At 46.0% G+C, this 22,619-nt stretch overlaps 1 protein-coding gene across 5 annotated transcripts in view; it reads left to right on the top strand.

Moving 5' to 3' along the window:
* Positions 1-22,619, top strand: part of P4HA1 (prolyl 4-hydroxylase subunit alpha 1) — a 56,846-nt gene that overhangs the window by 1,434 nt on the left and 32,793 nt on the right. The gene's annotated exons all lie outside the window — the stretch shown is intronic.

The raw sequence follows: 22,619 nt of genomic DNA, 5'->3' as shown, positions 1-22,619 counted from the left end.
GCCTGCTAGAAACTTCTAGTCTAATCATTACATTTTCCTCTGGTGACTTATTTGGAAAAGGGGGAAGTTTGCGGAGGCTGGACGGGAGCAGCTACAGTATAATGCTGCTGCAGTCTACTCCTCTATTGCACTACAGAAAAAGGGGTCTGCCTGTGCAGGATGACATTCCCCAGTGGGGGGAGGGGAGCATATATAGATATATACGTGGCAGAGCATTCCACCTTCTACCCTTCTCCAGCATCCTCCCTGCTGCTTCTACTTTATTTACTTTAACATCCAGTTTTATGATTCACTTATTCGGTGAAAGTCCCAGATTTCTGCAGTAGGAGTCCTGCATGTAGCCAGTTGGAAGTCATTCTGACTTTTATATTTATTATCTTTAATCTCTTGTTTATTTCTTATTCCCGGAGTTTGCATTATCGCACTAGGGGCCCCACTAAGTATTAACACTATGTTTTACATTCTGCTGTACCTTTCCTTTATACAATGCTTTTCTTTGAACACTGCACGCTTCAGTCTGACACCTGACTCAATATGGGTTGCATTATACATATATTTTCGGCGTCTTTTTCCATTTAATTATTGACTTGTCTCCGTTATATAATTTTTGGCAGAAGTGACTGCTTTCTAAAACCTGCACATCTGTAAAACGTAAGCTGCATCATATTCCAAATCTTCAGTGACCACCCCCACCACCGAGGGGTGGGATAAAACTGACTCCCCATGAGTACGTGACTTGTGTCATTCCAGTAATGGTCACCCAGGGTATGATGTATGGTGAGTGGTGGGGAGGGATTAATGCTTTCTATATATTTAGTTAATTGCATCCTCTCAATAAATCAAAGTAAATACCTAATTTAATTTTTAAATTGAAACTAAATAGTAAAAAAAAAAAAAAAACGGTTCCAAATTCTTTTTCTACATTGATAATTATTTCTTTGGAGATTGCTGGGATATTTCTGTTTAAATGGATGTGGAAGTGATGTTCCAGATGTTCAGTGCTGAGGTGGCTGACTAGCTGCCACACTCCTCGCGTCTAGTGCACCTCCTCATCCTCTCCCTCCCCGTCAGGATCCATATGGCAGATTTCAAGGAAGATTTGAGGACCGTTTCTTAGATAGTATGTTGCAATTTTGTGGGTTTGTTCCTAATACATGTGCGTCATTGAGTAGTGATGGTGGAGCTTTAAGAGCATTTTGCTGAGTACTTCCAATTTTACGTCTCTGATGTGGAGCAAGCCTGGAAGATGCTTATTTGAAGGAAAATTTTAATAAAACTTGTATACATAGTAATGTAGATGAGATCAACACACTTCAATATGCAGGCAACTAAATCTAACAAATGTGACCGAAATAAGGGAGAAAAAGACACTACCAGAGCCTCCTGACAGCAGCTTATCACTTGCGTTAAGTCCACACCATACACTTTGGATAAGTTATCCAGACCCGCAGATTTCAGTAGGATTGGCCAACCATCTAATCTGTATGGGGGGAGTGAAGGGGGGGTGTCGAATCTCCCCGCACAGATGATGGGTAAGAGAATGATCAGACCTGTTGAGTTTCATCGCTGATTCTGTTCTGTGCAGAAATAAGACCTGTCGTGGTCAGGCAGCTCTGTCTCCAAGACCGAGAGAGAGCTGTTGGCCAAATAATCATTTAACTGACGGCTATCTAACATGCATATGAGCCATTCGACTGACCAAAGACCTGAGATTTGTTTGCAGACCTTTGTGGTTCTGCAGATGAACATTTTGTCCCCCGAATAATCTAAGCTTTTACAACAGCGTTCTGTCATCAAAAGCTTTGAAAAGTTGCCAAATTTTGTGCGCCACTTGAGGCTGCGCAAAACTTTACCAACATTTTTGACCAGCTCTTACAAATTAGATGGAGCTGGGACAGAGCTTGTTGACTGCCACTTGTCAAATTCATGGTGAGTAATGGTATACTTTTTCCCTGACTGGAGTAAAATTTGTGCCAACTTCAAGCCTCACCTAATTCTATAAAGGGGTTATCCACTACTTTCACATTGATGCCCTATCCATAGGATAGGGCATCAATGTATGATCGTCCAGGGTCCCGCACGCGGCACCCCTGCCGATTGGCTATTATCGGTGGCGGCTGCCAGCTGGAAGTGCTTACCTGCCGTGCTTGGCCGTCAAGTTGCAGTTGCCGGCGCTTGTTACTGCACATCTGCCTCCCATTCTATTGAATGGGAGGTGAATGTGCAGTACCCCATGGCGGCCACTACAGATGGACGGCCAAGCACCACAGGTAAGGACTTGTGACCGGCACCGAAAACAGCTGATCGTCGGGGGTGCCGCACTTCCTCCTGGATAGCAGGATGCTGGGAGGAAGTGGGGACCAAACCTCATTGTTGTGCATGCCGGAGGTCACTGGAGCGGAAGTCACAGTGACTCCCGGCACCTGCGCACTAGAGCACAGCAGTAAAATAGAGCAGGAAGAAAAAAAAAGCGCCTTAAGCGCATTGCACATGCTCGTGCTGTGCAGCCCTAGACTGCACGTCACAGGGCCCTGGGAATATTTAAATTGGGCAGATAGGTGGGCATTTCTTTGCATTCCCTTTAAAGGGAATCTGTCACACCCTGGGACTTTTCAGACCTCTAATATGGGCATACAGGTGATGGAAATGTGAATCTATACATACCTGTATAGCCCATATTAGAGGTCAGCTTGCTTTGAAATACGTTTTTGTTAAATTAGTTTTGACAAGCTTCGTGTCCGGGGGATGCAAAGAAATCCCTGCCTATTAACTTAATTTCCATATTCCCTCCCCTGCACGTCACAGGGCCCTGTGACGTGCAGTTCCCGGCCGGATCCCGCGCCTGAGCAATCTACCTTGTACAGAAGGCGCAGTAATCCCTGCTGTCTGTGTAGCCTTGTGAAGCAGGAAACTTGTGCGCAGGCGCCGGTGAGTCAATCTGCCTTCCCGGCGCCTGCGCACAAGTACAAGGTAGATTGCGCAGGAGCGGGATCCGGGGAGGGAGAGAATATGGAAATTAAGTTAATAGGCAGGGATTTCTTCGCATCCCCCGGATGGGAAGATTGTCAAAACTAATTTAATAAAAGCGTATTTCAAAGCAAGCAAACCTCTAATATGGGACATACAGATACAGGTGACAGAAATGTGAATCTATACGTATGTGAGACCAGACTCAAAGGGGTTCCCACTAACCGGCATTCCGAAGTTTCAAAAACCCTTTTGACCATCAAGAAAGAACAGACAAGTCATGTCCCCGAGACAAAGGAACCTGAAATGGAAGGGGTCCAGGAACAGAGGAAATAACTCCGTAGAGGTTAAAGTGTTTTGTGTTGTGTGTTTTTTTTTTTTTTTTTTTTTTTTTTTTTTTTTTTTTTTTTTTAAATCAGGGCTTCCCAAGAAATCTGGGAGACTAAAAGTATTTCTTAGGCACTATAGGTTGCACTTGGGTTCTAACGATCTTTCTTTTGGGAAGAAAGTCCTGCAAGCAGTGGTCCCTCCATAAGGGATTCCTCTGTAATCTCTCCACGGTGCTGTCGTGGGGAAATGAAAAATAATTGAAAGGAGTTATATGCGCTAATATGCCCAAGGTGAAGTATAAAAGCCAATAATCAAACCTGTACAAGTAGATCCTCTGTGCTCTCAATGTTCAGCGTTCCGGCCGGTCACGTTGTGTGGCGCACTCAAATGAAATTATTTACCGGTAATCGGATTTTCCTGACCCACGACAGCACCCTTTATTTTTCCCTCCCTTCTTACTTTTTCTGTGGTGGAGTGTTACACGTTTGACTCACAGGATGTCGCAAGAAAAAAAAAAACTATATAGGGAAACATACAAGAGTATATTTATATTGCCAAACGTATATATTTATGTGGTTATTAAACTAACTAAACTGGGTACTTCTCATGCTCCGTAAATCACTGAAGTGTATAGAGAGGCTCCGCCTTTTAAAGCTGTAGGTTTCCTTTCCTTTGGGGGTAGATCCACTCTCCATGGTGCTGTCCTGGGTCTGGAAAATCCAATTACTGGTAAGGAATTATCATTTTCATGCCGTCAGTCACTATTGTGCATTAAAGGGAATCAATCAGGAAGATCAACCCTCCTAAGCCGTCTATATGGGCATGCAGATCATAGAAAGTCGAATAAATTGATAGCTGCGATCTGATGTTTGAAAATAGAGAAATTCTCATTTTTCTTAATGTGTAAACGAGCTGTTAAAATCTATGAGCCGAACACAGGTCTGCCTGAGAATCTGCCTCCAGAGCTTATTTTAAACGAAAAGGGGCACTACCAGTGTGAGACATGTAGATCAGGAGAGCAGACTGTCAGTCATTACATGTCTCATGCTCACTTTCGTTTAAAATAAGTCCAAGGGGCAGTTTCTCATTCTGATTTGTGTCCTGTCCATAGATCTTAACAGCTCATTTACATATTATGAAAAAACATGGAATTCTCTGGATGAAGACAGTAGATTGCAGATATCAGGGTGTCATTTTATAAATGAGACTCCATTGCGCAGCATTTAAATCCCATATTGTCTTGGATTGCTGCAAAAAAGTCTTCAGACCCGAAAGGGTTAACTGACGTACTTGTAAACTTGCCACCACTTTCTCATATATTACTGCTTTATCATCATTCAGGTTCTGTTAAATGTTGCATGTTTACATGTATTCATCCATCGCGTCCATGGATTTCTCTGCAGCTGTGAAACATCTGAGTGTAGAGAGTTAACTGTCTGACTTGTGCAGTTGTGGCTCCCGGAGGGTCCGGCATTCCACAGAAGCCTGGAGTAAAAGTCCGTTGTAAGGTTCTCCTCATCATGGATGCTTGTTTGCTGGACAAGTAGACATTTGTTTTCTGGAGCCAGACAGCAGTAATTGTATCCTGTCTACCAGACTTTTCCTATGGTAGTTCGGTTATACATGTCACCGGCCACACTACAGCATTGGATTAGCTTCCTTGTTAGGATTTCACTTTACTTTATCCTAATGTTTCATTTGAGTATATGCTTTAGGTATTGGGCCATGTTATGTAGGACTCAGGCAGAACTATGGGAAAAATGATTATTGCCCTGCAGCGCCTCCACAGGTGCACTAAAGCACTGCATGAGCTATTTGTGTGGGACATCACTCAGAGGTCTGTTTCTCGTGCGTGCTTTATTTGTGTTATCCAATAGAGCTCACCCATTTTCGATAGATAATTTTTATTTATTTTTATTGTTCTCCTATAAAAAGACTTCCTTTTATTGATCCAGTTTGCAGAGTAATTTCGCCCACTCAAGTCTGGGTCTGTGGGGAAAAAAATAAATAAATTATAAAATAAAACCCATTGCTGTGCTGTTTGGGTCTATTCCTGTTTAAAGAAGCACTCATCCAATCAAAGTTTTTATTCTCCTAATCTATTTCAGACCTCACATTATATCACACTGTGTACTTACAGTTGCACAATTTGTAATTGTTTAAAAATTACAAAGTCATCCCCCTCTTCAACTCCTGACACAGCTGCTCTGCTCCTCCCCCTTCCAGGGACTCTTCCAGTAATGACTCATGCAGGGAAAAGCTACCCCCTGTGTCTACATAGAACTTTAAAGGATTCAGCTAGTCAGTTATTGATCATGTGATGTCATAGACCTAATGGAAAAGAGCAGAATTAACTGGGTAGAAAGGCGAAATGAGCAATTGTAAGTACACAGTGCTATATAATATGATTGCAATATATTAAGAGGCTAAAAGTTTGATGGGAGTGCCTCTTTTGTAAATTCTGACGTATGCTCATTAGGATCTTGTCACTGTGCAATATTCTTCTCGGTGCACAGTGACAGTTCGCTCTTTCACAGACTCTGAGAAGTGACGAGTCGGCAAGAGCGCGCACTGTTAGGAGATAACCCGGCAGAGAACAGCCCCGAAAGTGATTATATTATATTAATAATCACATATACACGTGCTCAAAAGTTTACATATAAGCAGAATTTTTCCTTTCTTGGCCTTGTTTCAGAGAATATGAATTATAACAAAAAAAACTTTCTCCACTCATGGCTATTGGTTGGGTGAAGCCATTTATTGTCAAACTACTGTGTTTTCTCTTTTTAAATCTTAATGACAACCAAAATCATCCAAATGACCCTAATCAAAAGTTCACATACCCCAGTTCTTAATACCGTGTATTGCTCCCTCTAACATCAATGACAGCTTGAAGTCTTTTCTGGTAGTTGTGGATGAGGTTGTTTATTTTCTCAGATGGTAAAGCTGCCCATTCTTCTTGGCAAAAAGCCTCCAGTTCCTGTAAATTCCTGGGCTGTCTAGCATGAACTGAGCGCTTGAGATCTCCCCAGAGTGGCTCAATGATATTGAGGTCAGCAGACTGAGATGGCCACTCCAGAACCTTCACTTTGTTCTGCTGTATCCAGTGACAGGTCTACTTGGCCTTGTGTTTTGGATCGTTGTCATGTTAGAACTTACAAGTAGGTCCCATGCGCAGCTTCTGGGCTGATGAGTACAAATTTGCCTCCAGTTATGGTTGTGGCCAAAAAGTTCAATTTTGGTCTTATCACTCCAAATTACCTTGTTCCAGATGTTTTGAGGCTTGTCTCTGTGCTGTTTGGCGTATTGTAGGTGAGATACTTTGTGGCATTTGTTCAGTAATGGCTTTCTTCTGGCGACTCGACCGTGCAGCCCATTTTTCTTCAAGTGCCTCCTTATTGTGCATCTTGAAACAGCCACACCACTAGTTTTCAGAGAGTCCTGAATTTCAGCTGATGTTATTCGTGGGGTTTTCTTTGCATCCCAAACAATTTTCCTGGCAGTTGTGGCTGAAACGTTTTTTGGTCTACCTGACCGTGGTTTGGTTTTTACAGAGCCCCTGATTTTTCCATTTGTTAATCGCAGTTTGAACGCTGCTGACTGGCATCATCAATTCCTTGGATATCTTTTTGTATCCCTTTCCTGTGTTATACAGTTTAACAACTGTTTCCCATATGTCCGTTGACAATTCTTTTGGTTTCCCTGGTGGTGGTGTCGTCATGTGCAGGCATTGCAGGACCATTGGTATCCATGATTACGACCACTGATATAGTGACTGCTAGTGGTCGTAACCATGGATACCTAAGGTCCTGCAATGCCTGCATATGAGGAAAGAGACATAGCACATCAGAAAAACTATACATTTCTAATTGTAGGTATTTGCTAATATTATTACACCTACTACATATTGGGATAGAATCTTGGAGATGGGAATACCCCTTCAGATTTAAAAAGAGAAAACACAGTAGTTTGACAATAAATGGCTTCACCCGACCAATAGCCATGAGTGGAGAAAAAGTTTTTTATCATTCATATTTTCTGAAACAAGGCCAAGAAAGCAAAAATTCTGTTGGAGTATGTAAACTTTTGAGCACAACTATACCCCTTTAACTGAGTTTATATTAAATGTTTTGCTTGTCTTCAGAAAAATAAGCCTTTCTTGCTTTCATTTGAAATTAAAGGGATTGTCCAATGAAAACAAGCGATCGGCGGAGGTCCAAACGCTGGGACCCGAATTGATCAGAAGAATATGAAATTTGTATCCCACATTACAGAATGGGGCAGCAGGTCATACCGACCATCACATCATTCTTCATGGGGTTGCGAAAAAGGCCAAGTACTGCACTCTGTAGCCCCATAAGGGAATGCATGAAGCAGGGGTTGAGCTTAATGCACTACCGTTGTAATCCAATGAGGATAAAAGTTCCCCATTTTCTTATTCACTATGGGACCTGGCCGTTGGCGCTCTATCTATCAACTTATCACTAGACAACCCCTTTTATTGACTGTGTATATCTAATACTTTGGATATCTTGGTTCACCACTGAACCCAAGATTCAACAGGCTCGACCGTGCGCTTAAAAACCTCTTTGGCACTCTTCATAGAGTTCTGTTAATGGAAACCTTTCACAACACTAAAATATATTTTTGATGATCTATCTTGAAATGCTGCCTGAGTGCAGTGAGCCACATCTGACACATTGTATGACTCCAGCCAAGCATTTTTTGTCTTTTATGTATTACTCTGCACCTGCAGATATTGTTTTTCTGATTACAACAACCTGTATTCTGACAAGAGGTCACATTGAATGTTAGTGTGCATAATGCTGTTGGGATACACTCTGTAAAATGTAACGAAAACACAATGGTTTGAAAATATCTTATAGCCATTGTAGGACGCCGTTCCCCTCACCTCTCCGCTCCGTGCCCGGCAGCTTCCTCCCGCTCTGCTGGCAGCGCGCGCTGCTTCCCGGCCTCTGTGCTTAGGGCGCGCGCGCTCCCCCTCTCTTAAAGGGGCCGCGCGCGCTGTCCTAAGGAGTCCCCGGCCAATGGCCGGAGGACCTCACCATATATAAGGCACCTCCTCCAAAATGGAGGTGCCCGAGCAATGTTGTTGCAAAGCCTTTCAACTCTGCTTCAGCCCTCAGGTCCCGTTACCAGATACCTGCCAGATCTCTGCTTGATACCTACCTGATTCCTGTCTATCTGCTTGCATTCCTGCAGTCTGCCTTCCAACACCTGTCAGTCTGTCTATGGATCTGTCTGCCCGCTCACCTGCTACCTGCCTGCTAGCCTACCTGGAGGCTCTGTCGTCACTTGCCGTGACCACCTGCCTGTCCAGAGACTCTTGCCCGCTCACCTGGGAGCGTTCACCTGCTACCTGCCTGCTAGCCTACCTGGAGGCTCTGCCGTCACTTGCCGTGACCACCTGCCTGTCCAGAGACTCTTGCCCGCTCACCTGGGAGCGCTCACCTGCTACCTGCCTCCTAGCCTATCTAGAGACTCTTTCCCTGCTGTCAATTGCCGTGACCATCCGCTTGTCAAGAGACTGTCCCTGTCACTTGCTGTGACTACCTGCCCGCCTTCCCTGGGAGCCACCCGCTTCCTTACAAGGACTGCCCTTTGTATAGTTGCTCTGAGGTTCCACCTCCCAGACCCGTTACAGTTTGCTCGGACCATGGAACCCGGTGGCACCCAAGCTCCCTCGCTCTCGGACCTATGTCATGAATTTTCCCGTCAGAGGTCCCAATAGGAGTCTATCCTGAGCCACCTGCGTAGTGTTAACTCCCACCTGGACACACTGACTACCTCTTCGGGACCTGCTTCCAGTCGCACAACTCCTACCCCGGCAGCGTCGCTGCCCATCAATTCCATGGCATCTCTTCCCGGTCCCCGCCTCACCGCCCCGCCTCGTTTTGGCGGAGATCCTGGTCAGGCACGGGGCTTCATTAACCTGTGCACTCTGCACTTGGCACACCAGTTTTCCACCGACCGAGCGAAAGTAGCCTTCATCATGTCCCATCTCACAGGGGAGGCGCTGGCTTGGCTAAATCCTCTATGGGAGAGAGGAGACCCTCTGGTGTCCAACCTGCCAGCCTTTCTCACGGCTTTCCGGAAGGTCTTCAACGAACCTGTACGGAGGACCTCATCCGCCTCATCTCCGCTACGCCTCCGCCAAGGAAGTCTCACCGTGGGCCAATATGCCATACGGTTCCGTACCCTTGCTTCGGAGCTTGCCTGGGATAACGACGCCCTGGTGTCCGTCTTCTGGGAGGGTCTGTCCGGCCATATTAAAGATGAACTCGCCGGTCGGGACATTCCTACCACTCTCGACGACTTAATTACACTTGCCACCCGGATTGACATCCGGTTCCAGGAGCGCACCAAAGAGGCCACCCGAGAGAGGAGGTTTCCACGCCTTGCCCCTACCTTCCAGAGACCCGTCACTTCCTCCGTTACTCCCCCGGCGCACTCACCCGAGCCTATGCAGGTCGACCAGACCAAGATGGTCAAGACCCGTCAAGAATTATGCCGTGCCGAGGGGAGCTGCTTCTACTGTGGCAGTAAAGAGCACCGGATCCGTTCCTGCCCGGAGAGGTCGGGAAACGCCTGTGTCTAGGATCGCTCAGAGAGGTCACCCTAGACAGAAGTAAGCCCTCTCCATCTCTAATGCTGTCAGTCTCTATCATCTGCGGGGAGAACCGTTATTTTGAACTGGCTCAGCTTGACTCTGGAGCTGCCGGAAATCTAATTTCTCAGTCCCTGGTAGAGAAATACCGCATTCCCACCAAACCTCTGGCTGTACTCTTATCTGTCGCCGCCGTGGATGGGGGCCTCTTACCACATCCCATCCAACTCCTCACTGAATCCATAACTCTGCAGGTGGGAATGCTGCACTCTGAGAGCATCTTCTTCCATGTTCTGCCTGGACTCTCTCACGCCCTCTTGCTAGGCCTACCTTGGCTCCAGAGACATGCACCCGTGCATGATTGGCAGACCGGAGAAGTTCTTCGCTGGGGACAGGACTGCCATAAGACTTGTTTAGTTCCCGTTCATCCTGCTCGTCCTTCTCCTACCCCAGCCAATCTACCCGGCCTACCGGTTCCCTATTGGTCTTTTGCGGACGTCTTTAATAAAAGAGAGGCAGAGACATTACCCCCTCATAGACCATACGACTGCCCAATCGACCTGATGCCCGGTGCTACTCCTCCCCGTGGGCGTATTTACCCTTTGTCCGCTGCTGAGACCCGGTCCATGTCTGAATATATTGAGGAGAATCTGGCCCGGGGATTTATCCGGAAATCTACCTCCCCGGCGGGAGCAGGCTTCTTCTTCGTCAAAAAGAAGGACGGCTCACTCCGTCCCTGTATAGACTATAGAGGCCTTAACCAGATCACAGTGAAAAATACCCCCTTCCGCTCATTCCTGAATTATTTGACCGTCTGAGGGGGGCTAGAATCTTCACCAAGCTGGACCTCCGTGGGGCGTATAATCTGGTCCGTATCCGTCAGGGGGATGAATGGAAGACGGCATTCAACACCCGGGACGGCCACTATGAATACCTTGTAATGCCCTTCGGTCTCTGTAACGCTCCCGCCGTCTTTCAAGAGTTGGTGAATGACATCTTCCGTGACCTTCTCTACTCCTGCGTGGTGGTGTACCTGGACGACATCTTGGTCTTCTCTCCAGATCTTCTCACTCACCGGAGGGACGTTCGTCAGGTCCTGCTCAGGCTCAGGCAGAACCACCTCTACGCTAAATATGAGAAGTGCCTCTTTGAGCAGACCTCGCTTCCGTTTCTGGGCTACATAATCTATCAGACCGGCCTACGAATGGATCCTGAGAATCTGTCTGCCATCCAGAAGTGGCCCCAACCAGAGGGGTTGAAGGCTATTCAGCGGTTCCTGGGCTTTGCCAACTACTACCGCCTCTTCATTCTGCACTTCTCTTCCCGGACTGCCCCTATCTCAGCGCTCACCCGTAAGGGCGCTAATCCCAGATAATGGCCGCCCGAAGCAAAAGAGGCCTTCCTTTCCTTAAAACAAGCTTTTTCCTCCGCCCCGGTGCTGCATCGTCTGGACGGCAACAAACCATTCTTCCTAGAAGTCGACGCTTCCTCCTCCGGAGCGGTACTTACCCAAAAGTCGTCTTCCGGAAGAATGGTAACCTGCGGCTTCTTCTCCAAACTCTTCTCCTCTTCTGAGTGCAATTATTCTATAGGAGACCGAGAATTGTTGGCCATTAAGCTGGCACTGGAGGAGTGGCGTTACCTGCTCGAGGGGGCTCTTCACCCAGTAATAATTTACACGGAACACAAGAACTTGGATTACCTCCAGAGTGCCTAGAGACTTAACCCGCGCCAAGCCCGGTGGTCCTTGTTCTTCGCCCGCTTTAATTTCATTCTTCATTTTCGCCCGGCTGACAAAACATCAAAGCTGATGCCTTGTCCCGATCCTTTTTGGTCTCTGATCTTGAGGAGGAGCCTAAACACATCATCGACCCCGCCAAAGTAATGCAGGTGGCCCCCGTGAATCTAAATAGTCTTCCACCCGGTAAGACGTTCGTAACTGTACCTGATCGTGAGAAGGTTCTACACTGGGGACACTCGTCCAAGCTAGCTGGCCACGCTGGTCAGAAAAAGACCCTCCAGCTTATTACCCGGCATTACTGGTGGCCTACCCTGCACAAGGACGTGATAGACTTTGTTTCAGCCTGTGCGTCCTGCGCCCGCAACAAGGTTCCTAGACACCTGCCAGCCGGCCGACTCCTGCCTCTTCCTGTACCTGCTGCCCCGTGGCAGCATATAGCTATGGACTTTATAACGGACCTCCCTGTCTCTGCCGGTTGTACGGTCATATGGGTGGTCGCTGACCACTTTTCCAAATGGCTCACTTTATTCCCCTGCCGGGTCTCCCGTCTGCATCAGTTAGCTAAAGACTTTATCCATCATGTTTTCCGTCTTCATGGTCTTCCTCTCCACATCGTATCCGACCGAGGGGTTCAGTTCACCTCTCGCTTTTGGCGAGCCATGTGTAAACTGCTGGGGGTCACCTTGGACTTTTCTTCTGCTTATCACTCACAGTCCAATGGCCAAGTAGAACGGATCCACCAAATTTTAACCAGTTTCCTCCGGCACTTTGTTAATGCTCACCATTCCGACTGGGTGGATCTTTTACCGTGGGCCGAATTTTCCTACAATAATCACGAGAGCGAATCTTCTTCAAAGTCCCCGTTTTTTGTAGTCTTCGGTCAGCATCCTCGGATCCCGTTTCCTGTCTCCACCTCGGTGGACAATCTGGCTGCGGAATCTCTCGTTAACGAATTTTTCTCCATTTGGGAAAGTACCAGATCCGCACTTCTTCAGTCATCCGAGCGGATGAAAAAACAGGCTGACAAAAGACGTCTGGATCCACCACAATTCCGTCCTGGAGATAAGGTCTGGCTCTCGTCCAAATATGTCCAGCTCAAGATTCCTTCCTACAAGTTAGGGCCTCGGTTCATCGGCCCACTGGAAGTTATCAAACAAATCAACCCGGTGGCCTATAAATTGAAACTCCCAGCCAACTTACGGATTCCTAACTCCTTCCATGTATCTCTACTCAAACCCGTGGTACTTAACTCTTTTTCCAAGTCTACAGGTACGCCTCCTGCTCCGGTTTCCGCTGAAAACGAGTTTGAGGTAGAGCACATTCTGGCCACCAAAAGGGTAAGAGGAAAGTCCTTTTTTCTAGTGGATTGGAAGGGGTTTGGTCCTGAGGAGAGAACATGGGAGCCCCGGGAGAACATCCATGCCCCTCTCATCCTTGATAAATTTCTGTCTGGCCTAAAAAAGGGGGGGGGGCCTAAAGGGGGGGGGGGGGACTGTAGCATCGGCGTCCCTGCCTCCTGCTAGGCAGGGACGCCGCTTCGTGCCCGGCAGCTTCCTCCCGCTCTGCTGGCAGTGTGCGCTGCTTCCCGGCCTCTGTGCTTAGGGCGCGCGCGCTCCCCCTCTCTTAAAGGGGCCGCGCGCGCCGTCCTAAGGAGTCCCCGGCCAATGGCCGGAGGACCTCACCATATATAAGGCACCTCCTCCAAAATGGAGGTGCCCGAGCAATGTTGTTGCAAAGCCTTTCAACTCTGCTTCAGCCCTCAGGTCCCGTTACCAGATACCTGCCAGATCTCTGCTTGATACCTACCTGATTCCTGTCTATCTGCTTGCATTCCTGCGGTCCGACAGTCTGCCTTCCAACACCTGTCAGTCTGTCTATGGATCTGTCCGCCCGCTCACCTGGGAGCGCTCACCTGCTACCTGCCTGCTAGCCTACCTGGAGGCTCTGCCGTCACTTGCCGTGACCACCTGCCTGTCCAGAGACTCTTGCCCGCTCACCTGGGAGCGTTCACCTGCTACCTGCCTGCTAGCCTACCTGGAGGCTCTGCCGTCACTTGCCGTGACCACCTGCCTGTCCAGAGACTCTTGCCCGCTCACCTGGGAGCGTTCACCTGCTACCTGCCTGCTAGCCTACCTGGAGGCTCTGCCGTCACTTGCCGTGACCACCTGCCTGTCCAGAGACTCTTGCCCGCTCACCTGGGAGCGTTCACCTGCTACCTGCCTGCTAGCCTACCTGGAGGCTCTGCCGTCACTTGCCGTGACCACCTGCCTGTCCAGAGACTCTTGCCCGCTCACCTGGGAGCGTTCACCTGCTACCTGCCTGCTAGCCTACCTGGAGGCTCTGCCGTCACTTGCCGTGACTACCTGCCTGTCCAGAGACTCTTGCCCGCTCACCTGGGAGCGCTCACCTTCTACCTGCCTGCTAGCCCATCTAGAGACTCTTTCCCTGCTGTCAATTGCCGTGACCACCTGCCTGTCAAGAGACTGTCCCCGTCACTTGCCGTGACCTCCTGCCCTTCTACCCAGAGACTGTCCCCGTCACTTGCCGTGACCTCCTGCCCTTCTACCCAGAGACTGTCCCTGTCACTTGCCGTGACTACCTGCCCACCTTCCCTGGGAGCCACCCGCTTCCTTACAAGGACTGCCCCCTTGTATAGTTGCTCTGAGGTTCCACCTCCCAGACCCGTTACAGCCATATTTTATTCAGCATAGAACACAGATCAGAAGTTGAAAGTTAGACATTTTTCCATTTCACTAGAAAAAAAAAAACTTTTAGAAATTGATGGCAGCAACACATCAAAAAAGAGAAAAAAAAGTTGGAAAGGGTTAACAAAAAGCTGGATAAGTGGTACTAATGAAAAACGGAGGGTCAATTTTCAACGAAGTCCTAACTGTGTATAAAATGAGCAGGTTAGTGAGGCAGTCTTTCAGAAGCAAAGATGGTAAGAGGTTCATGAATCTGAACAGCTGCATCTAAAAACTGGGACAGTTTTCAGAAAAAAAAAATTCTTCAGTGTAAAATTGCAAAGACTCTGAATATCCTTTTTTTATTTTATTTTTTTAAATATATAGTTTTTATTAATATTTTCAAAAAGGAAATGTGACGCCTACTCGCTAGCCCACCCTGAGAGATGGGGGTACTCGGAGCCGGGTCAGATGTTGTGGGGACGCAGTCGTGGCCTGGACCCGGTCCGTGCACAGGGCTGTAACATCAAAAATAAGGGCTAGGAGGGACGGTGGTAATCGAGTGGATGTATTGACTACACCACCTGTGGTGTCTGGTGATTCCCCACCTGCGCTGCGTTCAGTCCTCTGAGGCGGGGCAGCCGTCATTGATATTACTCCCCACAGGCGGAGCAGGGCCTCAGGGCAGAGACAAGGATGGAGGGAGTTGTAGTGTGGGAGGTCTGGTGCTGCGCAGTGCAGAAATAGAGTCCAGAGGCCATAGGGGTCGACTTCCAGGGTTTTTACTCATGTTGGAGAGTACAGCTGCAAGGCTTCTCCCTGCTCCTCAGAGTTCTGCGGTCACCAGGGACGAGGGTCCGACAACCTCCGAGTAATTCAAGTGCTTAATCAGGACCCCGCACCAGAGTTTTTCTAAGCTTCAGACCGAGTCCTTTCCTGTCTGTGTGCGTGTAGATAGGCTGGGTCTCCCTCTGGACTACACTCAGAAAAAGGGTAAGGATGGCAGCTCCGCTCCGTCCGTTACCCGGTGGGATCCTCTGGGCTTGCCGGGCTTCCCTGACTAGGACGTAGAGTAGCAAAGTCAGGTGTCGGGGGCTGGTACCCCTCTTGCAGCCGGAATCCCTCTGGCTAGGCCAGAATAGCGAGGACAGGTGGCGTATACCGCTCCGTCTGCATCCCCCTGGGATCCTTTACACCCCTAAGCTCCCGGCCTTCTTGGGTATGGTCTTTGACCGGGTTGAGACATACGTTAACTCCAACCTGCCCCTCGACCCAAGGCCAGAGTACGAGTGCCGTGTCTCCATCCACTGCAGGTTCACCCAGAAGCCACGTTCAGGGGTGGAGATCACAATCAAAAGACCCTGTGCCCAAGATGGCTGTTTATTAAATATGAATCATTAAGTGCAAACTAGATGTGCGTCCTCCACCCTCACCCACTACATGGTTCCCTCCTATTTTGTGGTTCCCCAGTCTCCCATATTCCAGTAGGGGCAGCACCCTAGTGCCTACTAGCCCCCTCTGGTGGGAGAAGTGTGGTGTTGGATGTGGAGGTGGGGTCCTGACCATTGCACCGGTCTTACCTCGAAGGAGGAACACCACACCCCATTGAAGAGGTGCAGCATCCCTGTGGCGGTCGAACCCTCAGGGGCGCCGCAGAAACATAACATACCAAATCAAGGTAATAATCAAATGCCTGTTAGCAGACAGGGTATGAAGTGATAATTCTCACTTGTTTGATTGGTAAAGCAAAACAATATAAAAACTTAATAACATTGTAACTTCAGTTTAATCAATATGCAATCGAGTTGATACTCCCAATTATTGAAACCATCTTGTTAGATTAGATCACCTATATTAGTATTATACACCATTACCAAATGATCCCTCCACTGAATATCCCATCTATCATCAAGACATTCAGAGAATCTGGAGAAATCCATTCAATGTCAACAGTCAATATTGGATGCTGGTGATCTACAGGGCTTCAGCCAACACTGCATTAAAATCAGGCATAATTCAGTTGTGCAAATCATTGCATTGGCTCAGGAATGCTTCCAGAAATCATTCTGTGAGCACAGTTCTTCGTGCAATCCACAAATGCAAGTTAAAGTTCTATCCTGTAAAGAAGCAGCCATATAGCAACACAATCCAGAAATGCTGCCATCTTCTCTGGCCAAAGTTCATTTAAATTGGACTGAGGTTAAATGGAAAATCTTTCTGTGGTCTTGATTTAACCAAAAAGTGAAATCCTTTATGAAGGATACAGATGCCGGGTGCTGCAGACTCCTGAGGAGAGGGGACCATTCAGCTTGTTAACAGCACACACTTCAGAAGCCTCCATCTCTGATGGTATGGGGATACATTAGTTCCTATGGCATGGGTAGCTTACATGTCTTAAAGGCATCATCAATGCTGAGTGTTATGTAGAGGTTTTAGAACAACATCTACTCCATTCAGGCAATGTCTGTTTCAGGGAACGCCTTGCATATTTCAGAAAGACTATGCTAAACCACATACTGCATCCATCACAACAGCCTGGTTTCGCAGAAGAAGACTTCGAATGATGAATTAACCGCCTGAAGTCCAGACCATCCACCAATGGAAAACATTTTGTGCATTATGAAACTCAAATTCCAGGGCTGGGGAGCCGCTCGAATCCTACATCAGACAAGCATGGGACGTTTCTCTCCCAAAACTAAGTTTACTAACTTCCCAGACTTTTATAGACTGTTGTAAAAAGAAGAGGGGATGCTGCACAATAGTAGACATGACACTGTCTCAACTTTTCTGTTGCCATCAATTTGTTAAAGAGTTAGACTTTTTTTTTTCAGTTCATTTGAAAAAAAATTAATGTTCACTTTCTGATCTGTGATCTCTGGTTTTGTTGTGAATAATATATGGCTATAAGATTTCCAAATATTGCATTATTTTCTTTATATTTTAGCACGGTGTCCCAACTTTTTTGGATTTGGGGTTGTACAACATGCATAGCATTCCACTATATCATGTAAGGTTCAGTTGATTATACTGTGTAGAGTCAAATAAAAGCAAAGTGACACATTTTTTTAGCCTGAAGCTTTCAGTGCGCTCTATTCAGAGATCATTTAGATGTTAGTATTGTATGTCTCCATTTCTTGTGTTGAGATTAGGGCCACATGGTGATTGATACATGCTGATTGAAATGTCACTGTCCTGTGATGAGATCACACTTGGCCAATATTAGCACGTTAAGGTTTCTGGCAGGACTGTCAAAAGCAAATGTATGGCGCTTTTTTCTGTCTTGGGGGTGGATTTGTAAAAACTGGTGTTGCATACAAAGTGGTTTATTTAATATTTTAAGTACCAGTCTGTGGAATACTAGGCAAGTAAGAATAGGACTTGTTTTGATTTCAACATGCCCAATATTTTGTTCTCACAGAAAATCAGCTTCCACCGAAAGTCTGTCAATGGCCTTTTCCCTTCTCCCATTTGAGAATATATGCAGGTTTCGCGTTCTTGTACAAGGAAGTCAAGAGTCTTTTGACCAAGTGTTCAGCCTGCAGCTTTCGAAGGTCAACCCCTTTGATCACCTCAAAGGGGGTCCGACACTTCATACCCCAGTGTTCAGCTGTTTCGACTCCTGCGAAGACTGGATGTAAGCTGGGTAAGCACAGCTTTGTTCCCTCTGTAGTGGCCAATGTCAAACTACAGCTCTGCTCTTATTGAATTAATCTGAAAACAGCTGATCAGTGGGGGTGCTAGGTGTTGGATTCCCATTGATCTGAAATACGTGGCCTATCCTGGGGTCAACAATATTATAAGCCCAGATAATCCATTTAAAGCAAACCATCCAAAATAAAGATGGCAGTTCTAGCAATTCCTATAAGGTGGGCACTAGAGCCGGCCATCACTGAACAGTGCTCTCAGGATTTTCTGCAATTGGGCCTCAAAGTGACACCAGGCAGATATTAGTGGGGGGAAAAAAAGGCTTCTCTTAAAGCATATAGAAAGTGAGGGCTGGAGACTATGTAAAAACTTTTAGTGGTACAGAATAAAGCTGTAAGTGTCCAGGTTACTTTGTACAGAAGTTTATTGATGAACGGTAAGTAGACCATTGGCGGATGTGCATTGGTGCGTCTGGCTCCAGATGAAAATCATCTGTGAAGCCTTCCATTATAGTAGCAAACAAACGTCAGAGTTCCTAAATATTTAGAAGCCTGACATTTTATGGATTTAAGGAAGAAAAAGTCTGATCAAATAAAAAATATTGGGCAGTGTCCAAATCCAAGAGCAGAGGATCTGCCAAAACTGTTCAAATGATATACTCTAGTGAGGGTTCCAAGAAAACTGGCAGCTACTTAGCATGGTGCAAATAACCTACTTATATGCCTGATGGCCATGTATTCAAATTGTATTTCATTGTCAATAATAAGTACATCATTCTGTGGAGCAGATAAGACACTAGCAGACAAATGTACCTATACAAGCCTGCAGTCACCAGCTTGCACCCTATTGTTTCATCTGGGCTTCTGGATATTGCGCAATAAAGTGTGTTGTTAAAGGGAATCTGTCACCATATTTTGCTACCTCATCTGAGAGCAGCATGATGTAGGAAGAGACTTTGATTCCAGCAATGTATCACTTTGTGTCAACTGCAGTACCCAGTAAACTATCAGTTCTTAGATTAGTAGGGCTCAAAAGCTAACCCCCGCTCACACCACAGCTTTCTGTGTACATTGTATATTGACAGATAGCTGCTTATCAGAGAAGGGGGCGGAGTCAGACAATTGCTCACACCAGTTGTAGTCCAGGCAGTGATAATCTCCCAGTGATGAAACATTCATTGTATTGAAAGAGCTCACAGCCTAAAAAGTGATACATCCCTGAAATCTGTCTCTCAGCCCTTACCTCATGCTGTCCTCAGATTACATAGCAAAAACAGATTCCCTTTAAATCTTAACTTTAGGTAGATCCAGGAACAAGCAAAAACGTCAGATCATTCTGTGTAGTCCAATTGAAATTTATTTCTGAAGGTGCGTGCGTATGTGTGTGTATGCAATAAATATCACAGTATTCACGTGATGTGGGAACATGGCCTTATATTGCTATGAGTAGCCTGTGTGTGAAAAGAACAAAACCTTTGAAATCTGCACCAAAAAAAAAATGCATAAAAAGGAGCATGCAGCAAATACATGATGATCACAGCAAATTGCTACTGCATATTTTTGTCTAGATATCTGCAGAAAATAGCAATTTTTACATATGGGAGCAGTTCCTAAAGTATTTGTCTCCTCTTCTTTAGGAGCACACTGTTCCTCTACCCCCTGGATTTTTGTTTGCGGGGGTGAGTGTTCCTCCTTCAGACATTGTCCGTGTTGGTCTGAACGGAGGAGCGCTTTACCAGAGGCAGCTTTGATTGCAGCTAGAGGCATTGGAGCTGGTCGGAGCCAGCCATCTAGCCAGCTGCAGAGCTGTACTTGCAAGGCTCTAAGGCACAGAACTTGAGAACCCAGGAGCTCCTTGGCTAGGTGACCGGCTACTCTGAGACTGCAGCGTGTTCAGTAACCTTGTCCATCGAGCTGTACTCAATGCTATAAAAAATCCCTCTGTTATTGAGAATGGAGAGTATTTTTAACAAGATGTAGCCCTTTGCAATTTTACCACCACCATGTAATGACTAGACAATTTTCCAATGACACTGACCTGGGCTCAGGTCCTCCAGATCAGTGGGAGTCTTGCACCCCCATGGCCAGTGGCTGGATGGAATCGTGTACGCAGTGAAACCACAATGTTTAGTGGACAACCCCTTTAAAGGGAATGTGTCAGCAGGTTTTTGCTTTATAATCTGAGAGCAGGATGATGTGGGGCCAGAGACCCTGATTACAATGAGAACACTTGCTAGGCTGTGAATTGCTGATTCCATACAATCGGCTGTTCTCCCTAAGAGTGGGAAGACCTATAAATGTCACACATTAGCATGGCCTGTAATACAAAGTCTGCGAGAGCTGCTCACCGGTCAGTCTGAATGGCACCTGACTAAATCATTACTGTAACTCTGCTTTCAATGACTTGCTGTTAATTAAAAAGGGCCAAAGTATTAACACAGCTTAGTGAGGATGTCACAAATTCGGCTGTATTTCTTTTATTCCATTTTTCAGCGCTGGTTAAAGTGACAGGATAGTCTAGTACTTGTGTTCCTCCTGGAATATAAAAGTATACAGGTAGAGGCTTACTAAGCCATCACATATAATGGGCTTGTGGGGATGAATGGCTTTTGTTCTCCATAAGTCAAATGCATGTACATCGTCTTCACATGTAAGATGGCTGGATTGAATGTCCAATGTAGCCGAGCTGAGTTTGTAGCATGACCATTTATTTTTGGCTTTGCTGAGACCGAAATCCTACCCCTTTGTTAACCCTTTCATACTTCTCGCTCACACTTTTTTTGTGTAACTTTCATTTGAATATGGGCAGCTTTATGCTTGATGGCTCTTTTAAAGAGAATCTGTAAGCAAGTGTTCACTATGTAATCTGAGAGCACCATGATTTAAGGGAGGAGACCCTGATTCCAGCGATGTGTCACTTGCTGGGCTGCGGTTTCAATACAATCAGTGTTTTATCTGCAGTAGATAATCACTACAGGACAATTGCCTTGAGCCTCCTAGTCCAACCCCCTGAAATCAGGGTTTCTGTTTTTACCTTATGCTGCTGTCAGATTCAGGAGACGTACATGGGTTCGTTTTGCCTTTTTTTTTCATCAGTGTCTACGTTAAAAGAACAGATGCTATTAGCTTATCCTTGATTTATGCCTGGGAACCATTTTTTTTCACTATGTGCTTGAATTTCTGCCAAGTGCTAGTCATGAATAATGTTTTATTTTCTTGGAAACTCCTATTCTGTCAAACATATTGGCATGTTATGGGTTGAACCTGTAACTTTTTATCTGAATGTGTACATTTTACATTTGTTGCAGTTGGTTTTAAACAATTACATCTGGCTGTGAATTGGCTTAAAAGGGGTTTTCTGTGTTCAGAAAACCTCTGTACTACAACTGTAGTTTGGCTGAAAAAGGAAAAGAGATTAACTCGTTCTTCCCAGGTCCATTGGTGTTGCTGCCACTGCTCCTAGTGTCTGGCTGCAGTGTTGCAGACAATAACAATCTGTGAGCTCAGTGATTCAGAAGGGCTCATGCCATCACCTCGGGCAGAGACGTTGCGCTCACTGACTGCAGTTCCATCAATGAGACGTCACAGCTGCAGATGATACCGAGTACGACTGAGCAAAATTCCAAGTGTGATTTTTACCTTTGTAAAATAGTGGGGAAAGGCTTAACTCCTTAATGGCTCGTGACATACGATGACCGTCATAAGTTTCCTCCCTGACTTTGATACATGCCTGCATTTTCGTGGCAGATAATGGCTGAAGTATTCATGCATCATCTCATTTTGTTTCTCATAGTTGAGGTCTACCTATAATGTTAATTACAGGCCTCTCTCATCTTTTTAAGTGGGAGAACTTGCACAATTGGTGGCTGACTAAATACTTTTTTTTTTTCCCCGCTGTATATACAGCAATGCCATAGCATTCCTGTGTGTGTATATATCTATGTGATCAGGTGATCGCAGGTTTAAGTTCCCTTAGGGGACTAAAATACTGTGAAAAGTAAAAATAATCTATATATTAATCTCTAAAAGTCCGATCTATCAAAATTTTAAAATTATGCCGTTTACTGACCGGATTAATTTAATGAGAGTCCAAATACCAGAATTGCAGTTTTTCAGCCACTGCAACAGAAAAAAAATTACCAGGTGATCAAAACATTGTATATACTCAAATTCTATTAATAAAGACATCAGCTCAAAGTGCAAAAAAAAACAAGCCCTCACACAGCCCTATATTCCATAAATTGGAAACGTTACGGCTGTCGGAAAGTGGCGACACCCCCCAAAAAAATTATTTTTTCTTCAAATTTCTGAACACTTTATCACCACTTTAAATGAAATAAAAACTCCGCTCCGCTCATACTGACCTATAGAATCATATTGCCTGGTCAGTTTTACTGTAATAACATCAACACTGTCAATAAAAAAAGCAGAATTTACTTTTTTTTTTTTGGCCCCCACTCTCCAGTCATCATATGATAAAATGAATGCCATTCGAAAATTCAACTCGTCCAACAAACCCTCATGTCTATGGGAACGGAAAAATAATAAAGGTCTGGCTCTTGGAATAAGGGGAGGGGGGGAAAGAAGGAAAATCTACCGGTCTTTAAGAGATTCAAGTGATCTTT

This window comes from Phyllobates terribilis, unplaced genomic scaffold (assembly GCF_046119375.1).
Source record: "Phyllobates terribilis strain yellow unplaced genomic scaffold, ASM4611937v1 Scaffold_5__5_contigs__length_657084704, whole genome shotgun sequence".
Classification (NCBI taxonomy): Eukaryota; Metazoa; Chordata; class Amphibia; order Anura; family Dendrobatidae; genus Phyllobates; species Phyllobates terribilis.
The sequence above is the reverse complement of the archived record's forward strand: the minus strand, read 5'-3'. Positions and strand labels throughout refer to the sequence as shown.